The sequence below is a fragment of the Cavia porcellus genome, unplaced genomic scaffold (genome assembly GCF_034190915.1).
Source record: "Cavia porcellus strain 051 isolate PalLab524CR breed Dunkin Hartley unplaced genomic scaffold, mCavPor4.1 scaffold_14, whole genome shotgun sequence".
NCBI lineage: Eukaryota > Metazoa > Chordata > Mammalia > Rodentia > Caviidae > Cavia > Cavia porcellus.
This window is the reverse complement of record NW_026947497.1, coordinates 48,293,701-48,302,773: the sequence shown is the minus strand read 5'-3', so window position 1 is coordinate 48,302,773 and position 9,073 is coordinate 48,293,701.

Sequence of the window (9,073 nt, the reverse complement as noted above, 5' to 3'; positions counted from 1 at the left end):
TCACTAAGCCCCTGCATGCATGCACAAGCCATTTCCTTTCATTTATTTTTTTGTAAAATTATACCTTCATATAGTAAAGCCAATCAACAATCACACAAAAGTACAGATTTACTTTTCATTTACCAGTGGTAAAACTACTAGTAGAATAGTCTACTATTCTACATTTGTACATGATAACTACCTCACGTGATACTTATGCATTATATAGGAAATATGGTTGAAAACATCATGTGATCTGTAATATGAATATTTTCTATTTTAATGACAATATGATGGCACACAATTTTATACACACAAACAGTTTAAGAGAATTTTTCAGCTTTGGACAGTGCGATGCATTCCTAATTCTACATTATTCATTTATAGCAAAGCTACTAGCAACTGTATAGGATTGATTACATTTATTTTAGTTATACATTTTAGTTATTTTCTCTGGTAAACTGTATCCTCTGTGGCATTAGTTGGCCTGAAGACGTGAACACTGACACAACTCCATGAAATATTGATGTCTTTCAGCCTTAAAAAGCAGGCCAATCATACTTTCACCAATGTTCTTCAGATAGCTTGGAATGCTATTTCTATCTTTCATCAGTTACAGTAATACGGCCAATTTATTCTTTGGAACCAGTGGTGTCAATCTTAAGGCAAAGTTAGTGGTTTACATATGTATTGGAAATCTTTAAACACTGACTACCTATACATATTTAATTTAAGCAATAATTATATTAATTATAAAATAGATTTGAACAGGGCAAAATGTCACTAGAGGGCAGCAAAGCTTAGAGAAAGACGTGAATTCAAATGCTGATTCTTAATCAAGGGTGGGGAAAGATTGCAAATTATCAAATTATGCTACCTGTGTACCTGTTCCCCAAAACAAATATAAGTGCTACACCCTGCAAACACGCAACAATAAAAATAAAATTCTAACATGGAAGAAAAAATGACTGAATGTTCTGTAAATACCAAGTAGCCAGTTTTCCTGCCCTATTTCTGTGGATGCTGAAATCTTGGCTCTCGAATCACGTTGGAACAGAAAGCTTCCTTATCTGGTGACTGTTTGGAAAGCTGATTTCCACTTCAATTATCAGGGAGCACTGAACAAAGAATTTTAAGACACTCTTCTAAATGAAAGTTGCGTAGCTTTCCAGTAATTATAGTAGTTCCCATTTTGCAAGGAAATAGTTATGAAATAGAGCTGTGAGATTCTGCTTTTTCATAGAGGCCAGATGTTTCCTAGTGATTTTTCCTCCGTAGAGTAGTAAAAACCGAATAGATTTATATCTCTAGGCATAAAATGATTTTGTGAGATGTATGAATGTTTACAAAGAAAAAAATATTATGTAATGTATTCTTTCACTGTCCATTAATACTAACAAAAATTATTTTGAAAAGTTTTTAAATAAATAAAAAAATCCAGCGCAAGTATACTGTTTCCTTTTTGAACTTTCAACTAATGTTACATGTATATTAACAAGCCTATTAAATGAATCTCCATTCTTTTAATATCAGAAAGAGACTCTGAACTTATGAATCATGCTTATGAATGATGTAATCTACTCTTGCTTGCATTTCAAAATTCATGTTAAAATGCATTAAAAGTCTTAATTCTTTAGCATTGTGCTAGTATTAGTTGCAGTGGGATTCAAGATTATTGAAAATCTTAAGTTTTATAATAGTTCTTTGGAAATAAAATACCCAATGCTACACAATGATAGAATTGCCAATTTAATAAAACAGAAGTTCAATACATAATGTCACCCTTCAGTACTGACCTTGACTTTATGAGGATGACTTCGTGTTTTGCTTGTGACTGTCCAGTAAAGGGCTAGTGTGCTTTCTTTGAATTTAAAATTAAAGGAGACTGATCAAAAGTACGTGTGGCTGAAGCTTTGAAGAATCTGGCCCGCTGGGACATTGAAATCGTTGTAAGATTATAAAATAAAGACCTCTCCAAGTCATCACAACTTCTCCATGTGTCTAGATGAGGGGAAAGTACTGAAGTCTGAGGAAGACACAAAACAGAACCCAGTGGAAAAGATGGGAAAGAGTGCAAAAGCCCATTTCATTATGTTTTGCAAAACTTGGCATTTTCTCCTGAACGCTAATGACTCCTGAGTTGATCTCCAAAGCCAAATCTTTCCCATAGCCAAATGGCTTGCATGTTTCTACCTGAGTCCAGATTCCAGGAGGCTCTTCAAGGTCAGCGTATCCAGAGTGGGGATTACCACATGCTCATCCAAACCTACTTGTGTTGCCTTATTTTCCACTTCATGTCCTCGCATCCCACCATTTCATAAAAACTAAATAGCCAGGAATCGTGCCTGAGTGTTTCTTCTCCCTTCTGTCTTCAAACCAACTAATCACCGAGCATCCAACTAACTACAAATCCCTGCGCTACTTTTTAATTATTATGAAATCTGGACTCTTTTTCTCATGACTTCTGACCTGACTTCCAGCCCCATCTCCTCAAGCACATCTGTCCAGTCATTAACACTGTGGCTGTCACTTCACTGCTTAATTACTGCTTAAAGTCTCCTTCATCTGCAGAGCGTGCAGGTTTCCATTACTTCTCCATCTGAAATATATTCCTAATAAATATTTGTCGAACCAAGAAGAATCCAATGCTCAGTTATTCTTGTCTTCAGACAGTGTTGACACAAATTTAGAATTGTTATTGGTGCTATATCAAAGCATAGATTGAGAAAGTTATACATAGACATATACCAGAGCTTAGAGTATTTTTCAGTTTTGGAGAGAAAATTAATTGAAAACAATACCAAGAGTGTGCCATGATACTGTAAACATTGATGAGGTAAATATTGCTCAAATATTTGCCAGAAGCAGTTTAGAGAGAGGAATGGAACCATATTGGATATTTGTAGGATTAAACCCAACCACGTAGCCCTAAGATATAACTTTTATTTCTCAGCTACCTTCCTTTTATCTCACATGTACCTCTCAAATAACAATCAGGCTTGAAAAGAAATTCTTGAGAATTTTATAAACGCAGGCATTTCCTCTGAAAAGCAGTAGGAAGCAAAACAAAGGCACTTGCATCTCCTGTTTGTGTTGGGTAAACCACCAGAATTAGGACAGAGCTTTCATTTCTTCATTCATTTTCTCTTGTGTCCAAGGGCCTTTGAGAAAGGTTTACAGAGCCAAAGCGCTCAAGTATTTTTCCAGAAAAATCAAGTTTTGCAACTTGTAGGGATCAACTGAACCAGCACTCGTGTGGAACAGGAAATGCCTTGTTAGCCAGGCAAGATCCCAAACCAAATAAATAATCACTCACTAACACATAAAAATTGGTGCAGGAAAGAGATCATCTACTTGTCTCACGGTTCTGGATATTTTTCTGAACTGCTTGATTAAGAATGTGAAGATACATTCTTAATAGTAGCATGGCCTTCAGTTTGTCCAACTACAAAGAGCTCTCCATATCCGTTATTTTATCCTTTCATTTTATTGCACAAATGTAGTTTCTTTTCTCAGTTTGATCTTTGGGTATTCTTATGTATCTAATATTCTTTGTTATTTAAAAAAAATACTGATGTGTGAAATGTAACATTCTAAATACTGAAAGGAACCAATGCCTCACCGATGTAAAACAGAGTAAAGAAAATGTGTAATAAGGTACTGGACTTCCATTAATTTGTGTATAGTTGTTTAAAAAATCAACACAAAAATTAAACATCACTATAAAATGCCAACATAAAGTACCAGAATGCAGTGGATAACTGGATAGAAATCTGTTCATACTGAAAGTTACCACTGAACTCTTGAGCTCATACCCAGGCTATGCCCTCTTATGACTCTCCTACAGTGAATAACTCAGCTAATGGTAAATGAAATCACCTATTTTCATTTGAAATGACATTGTTTTCCCTTACTGCTGTTAAACCTGAAGTGACTGTTGTCATTTGTCTTACTAAGAAGGTCCTTAACTAGATGCCTTAAGCATTTCTAATTCTCTGATTCCAAATTTTATTAGTTTTAAAAACTTGTACTTCTGAAATTCCCCATTTAAAAAAAATGAAGTTTTGGGGGCTGAGGATTTAGCTCAGCGGCATAAGTGCCTGCCTTGCAAGTGCGTGGTCGTTAGTGCAATCCCTGGTATGGATAAAAAAAAAAAAAAAGAAAGAAAGAAAGAAAGAAAGAAAGAAAGAAACAAGGTTTTGTGTCAGGTCATCTGGGGCACGAAGGGCAGGGCTTTTCTGTACCCCAGTGCTGCCTGGAAGAAGGGTCTGTCCGATTATTTGACTTTATTAATTAATGTTGATTAATTTACAGAGAGCAGAGAGGACCAGAGAGGGCAGCTCCGGGTGGATGGACGCATTGACTCCCTGGTTTGCCCGCACAGAGCAGGGTTTCATGTTTCGGCTTTGTCCTTTGCAGAGTGTGGCTAATGTGGGGTTCTCTCTGTCATTATTGATCTTGGTCACAGAGCCATCTTGTCTGCTGAGATGCTCTGTGAAGTTGTTTCTGACCAAAAGAAGGCAAGGCGTAGCTGCAAGTTTGAGGCTGGCTGGTCACAGAACCTAGCAGTTAGCACTGTGGGTCCCACACGTCGGGCTGCTCTTCCTCCTTCTCCTTGGCTTCCGGGAGTCCAGAGCAGGAGAGACCATGGGACATGCATTCCACAAGGCCCGCACTGTCACTGCCACTGTGGTGTCACTGACAGGAAGATTTGCATAGAGAATATATCCTGTCATTGGAGTGGGATCGGTTGCCTTTTATCTTTGCTGGAGACTGGGTTTTTGGAACTGAAAAGTCATGGTTCCCTTCAAAGAGCAGTGTTCAGAACTCAGAACAGCTCACACCTCCCAGCTGCCATGTAATCCATGTCAGATGTAAAATGATCCTTAGTCCTTGACACAAGACTTGTAACACATACTTTACAGCATCAACCCAGGCAATAGATCCCCTTGTGTTTGTTTTAGAAAGGACACTATCCTGTCACAGCTTCTTCATGGGTTTACAGTATCTCCTGTGTGACACAGGTGCAGCCTGCACTGGTCATAAGGCCATCTTCCCTCAGCCAAGAGCAAAAAAGTACTGGATACCACCCATAACCCTTGTTAGTGTATATAAATTTGTTTGTTGGACATTTGGAGGAGAAATTGTACTGTTTCTGTTTTTTTTTTTTTTTTTTCTGGGGAAAAGTTAAGTTTTTTAGCATTTTGCCAAGTGGAAAAATTTATTATACCAAATGGGAAAATAGCAGCTCATGTAATATATATGGAGAAGTCAGTTGTTCCTTTTGAAATCTTTATTTCTTTGAACATTTTTTTGTAGTGTCAGAGACCAAAACCAAGGTTTTGCATATGCAAGGCAAGTACTCCATATCTGAGTAGCTCAAATGTTTTTGTGAAATGTTGAAAGAATCTTTGCATTTCTTTTTAGGAATTTATAGGCATCTTTCTTCTTCAGGGCAACAATTTATTTTTAAATGCCTAAAAGTTTCTAATGATTATCCTAAATACAACACGTAACTTAGGATATGGCAGGTAGAATGGAATCAGTTAGTGAAAGCCTGTAGCTAGAGAAAAGGAATCCAAGGAATTACAGGGCTTAGACATCAGAGCCTGAGTGGGGCAGAGGGAAGGAGGAATGGATGAACATGACCAAAGGTACTAAGCACATGTAGAAGTAACAAGTTCTAGTGTTCTTTTGCACAATGCAAGATACAGATGATAAGATCCTTACCTGTGTTTCAAAAAGCCCAAGGAAATGATTTTTAAGGTTTTTTCCATAAAGAAAAGGTAAGTGTTTGAGGAACTAGATACGTTTAACCTATTTCAAATATTTTACATTTTGTACACACATTAAAGCATCACATTACCCTGTTGATATGTACAATTGTTACATTTTCTTGCGTTAGTTGAAAATTAATTTTATTTTAAAACAAATATATTACATACAGAGGAAAGGATTGTGAAATAAATAGACTGAAAGTGCCTGCTGTTTGAAATTATTTTTAAAAAGGAAAAAATAGAAACCAAGAAGATAGGATGTTACAAAGCCAAACAAAAAGGACTTTCAAGGAAGGCTGAGCAGGCACAGAAAGAAATGCTGCTAGAATGAACATAAAGCAGAATAAGGAGAGAACCAGCGGGTTCTGCGACAGAGACGCTGGTGGTCGTCTCTGTCATAAACATTTCAGTGGCTCGGTGGGGATAAAAGCCATTGTTTGGTGAAATCACTGGAACAATAAGTGATAAAATAGAATCTTAGGAAATGCCAAGTAGTATCCAACCACAAATAAATCTTACAAAATCCTGATAAAGTCTATATTCATAAAACAGTTAAGACTGCCCCATTTATAAAGGAGAAATTAAACTTGTGCTCTTACAGTACTCAGGTGAGATGTCTCTTCATACCTATGTCAGTCTTCCCTAAGGTAAGTTATTCATTAAACTTGATCCTGATCATTTTACTCCAGAAATTCTCATTGCACTTTTACAAGCTGGTTCTAAAGTGTACAAAGGGAAAAAAAGCTAAAATTGGAGTGATACCTAGGAAAATCTGAAACAGAACAATCAGTATAGACTAATTACATAAGAAAAAATTTAAAAATCACTTCATATGTTAGCAATGGCCAGAAGTAATCAAGACAGCCGAGAAGCCAGGCATGGTCTGAGCTCTGTACAGACTGTTAGGCCTTGTGGAAGTGGTACCCTAAATTCTCACGGGAGAAGGGAGTGACAGAGGCAGCATTAATGAGTCAGTGCTAAGATAACTGTATAGCACCTAGGAAAGCCAAGGGGACCGAGTCGCTGTCTGTCCTTACTCCAAGTAAATTTCAGAAAGGCTAACATCATAGCAGGTAAAACTAAAATATAGTGAGATAAAAGAGAAATGCTGATTCTTTCTTTTCTTTTCTCTCTCTCTCTCCCTCTGTCTCTCTTCCTTTCTTTCATCTTTTTGAAATAGGATTTCACTAAGCAGTTCAGGCTGTTCCTAAAGGCACTTGTAAAATTTGTTGCAATCCTCCTACCTCCGCCTCCCAATTGCTGGAATTAAAGGCATGTGCCACAGCCCCAACCTCTCACTTGATTGCAAATGGTGTTATTAAAATGATGGAAAACCTTGTAAGCAGGGCTCATTCTCTGCTTTTAAAAACTGCAATCTTGATCTCATCAAAATATTTCTTTTCCATGACAAGAAAAATAAAAAGATGAATCTAAATAAATTAAAATCTAAATTTAAATAAATCTAAAATTACCTTATATGCTAATTTGCTTAGTATATACACTGCCCCTACAAGTCAAGAAAAAAATGTTTCAACAACTAAGTAGGAAAAAATAGGGTGTTTGTGTGTGTATGCGCGCGCACACGCACACGCATAAAGCTGTAAATTCCGGGGGGGGGGGGTGGGGAGAGAGAGAATTATGAATGTGGTTGTCTTTTAAAAGATGAAGATCAGCTTCAAGTACAGGCAAATGCGTGTAAATCAGGATACAAAGTTTCCAATGATCGCATTTGGCTAAGGCATATCCCCTACTGCATGGTGGGAGTGGGAGGACAGGGGGCAGCTCACCCTATCCTGTGGGGGTGGCAGAAATGTAAGTGGCCACACCCTCCAATGCATGTTCAGGGCCTGTCAAAATTGTCCATAAGCATGTTCTTGAATTTGATAATTCTACTTTTCAAAAGCTTATTCAAAGTGCATTAAATAGAATTACAAACAGTTTTCCAAAAGTTATTTTCTGTATTAGCAAACAATTTACAGCCTCCAATGTCTGTGGTAGGGAATTGTGTAAATGCATTTCTACAATGCAGCAAGCTGCGTGTGGGTAAGAAGAATGAGACACGCCCGTGTGTGAAGTGGGGAAGCAAAGTATGCTTCACTTTGTGCAAAACAAATGGAAAGAAGCCGCCTCCCAAAGAAGACACAGTGCACAGGGAAACTGATGATCAATCAGTTTCCACTTCACTCTGCTTGAGTTTCCAATGCAGTCAGATATTGCCATATGAAAAGGATACCTTTTGAGAAAGACAAAAATGAATTTCCTGTTCCCTTCTGAATTAGTGAAATGAGGCGTGGAGACCATCACTTGTCATGGTGCTGAAAATGACGCAGAACCCGATGAGCAGGTCGCCAGAGCTCTGCTGTTTCTGAGATGACCGCGGGTATCCCCACAGCTCAGACACAGGGCTGTCAAAGCCTGGGGAAGGACAGTTCACCAAGCCCAGAGAGCCGATCGGGAAAGGGCAGGCCTGGAGCTCACATGGGAGCAGAACAGAAGGGCGGGAGGCCTAGGGGGTGAAGGCTAGGGAGACACAGGCGTCCCCCTGGGGTCCCCATGGAGAAACTGTGAACAAGCAGGATGAAATACTGGAGATGCTTTATGTACCTGTGACACCCGGCTGAGAGACAAGGGTTTTATATTTTTAGGTGAGAAAAAGAGGAAATTCCAATCAATTCCATCAGCTTCCGTATAGCTTGCAGCGGTGGCAGAAAAGTCTGAGACAAGAATGTCAAGGGCCTCGGGGACTGCAGAGAGCAGGAAACTGAATGGATGTATTGGCCAGGGTAGGGGGCTTGTGGCCACCAGTCTGAAATAGATTCCTTAGACTTTCTGGATGCTGAGCGATGAGATGGGACAGTGCAGGCGGCCCCGAGGTTTTGTAAGGCACTGTGGGAGTGAACAGTGCCTTGGTTGGGTGTGCTTTGCTTCCCAAGACTCTCCTGTTGGGAGCTTGGTCCCCAGGGTAGGGGCCAAGGCCTGTGGAAAGAAGTTTGGGGTGATATCCCTTCAGACATTGGCATGGACCTGCGGGGGGACCTGACTCTGTGGCCCCTGTGAGGTGATTCTCAGGGGAAGGAGGTGTGCAGTCCCAGGAAGGGAGCACCCTGGCTCCTCTTAGACCCTCTGAGTGCTGTACTGACTGTGACACTACCCACGGTGACACCAGGGCCCCAACCTCCACCCTCCCAACAGTGGGCCAAAGAAAGGCTTCTAAAAATGAAGTTACTGGTAAGTAACACATTAATTCCTTTCTTTCTTTTCTTTTTGGTCAATACCACACAAAGAATGCCAATATTATCTGCTGCAAACAGGTACTA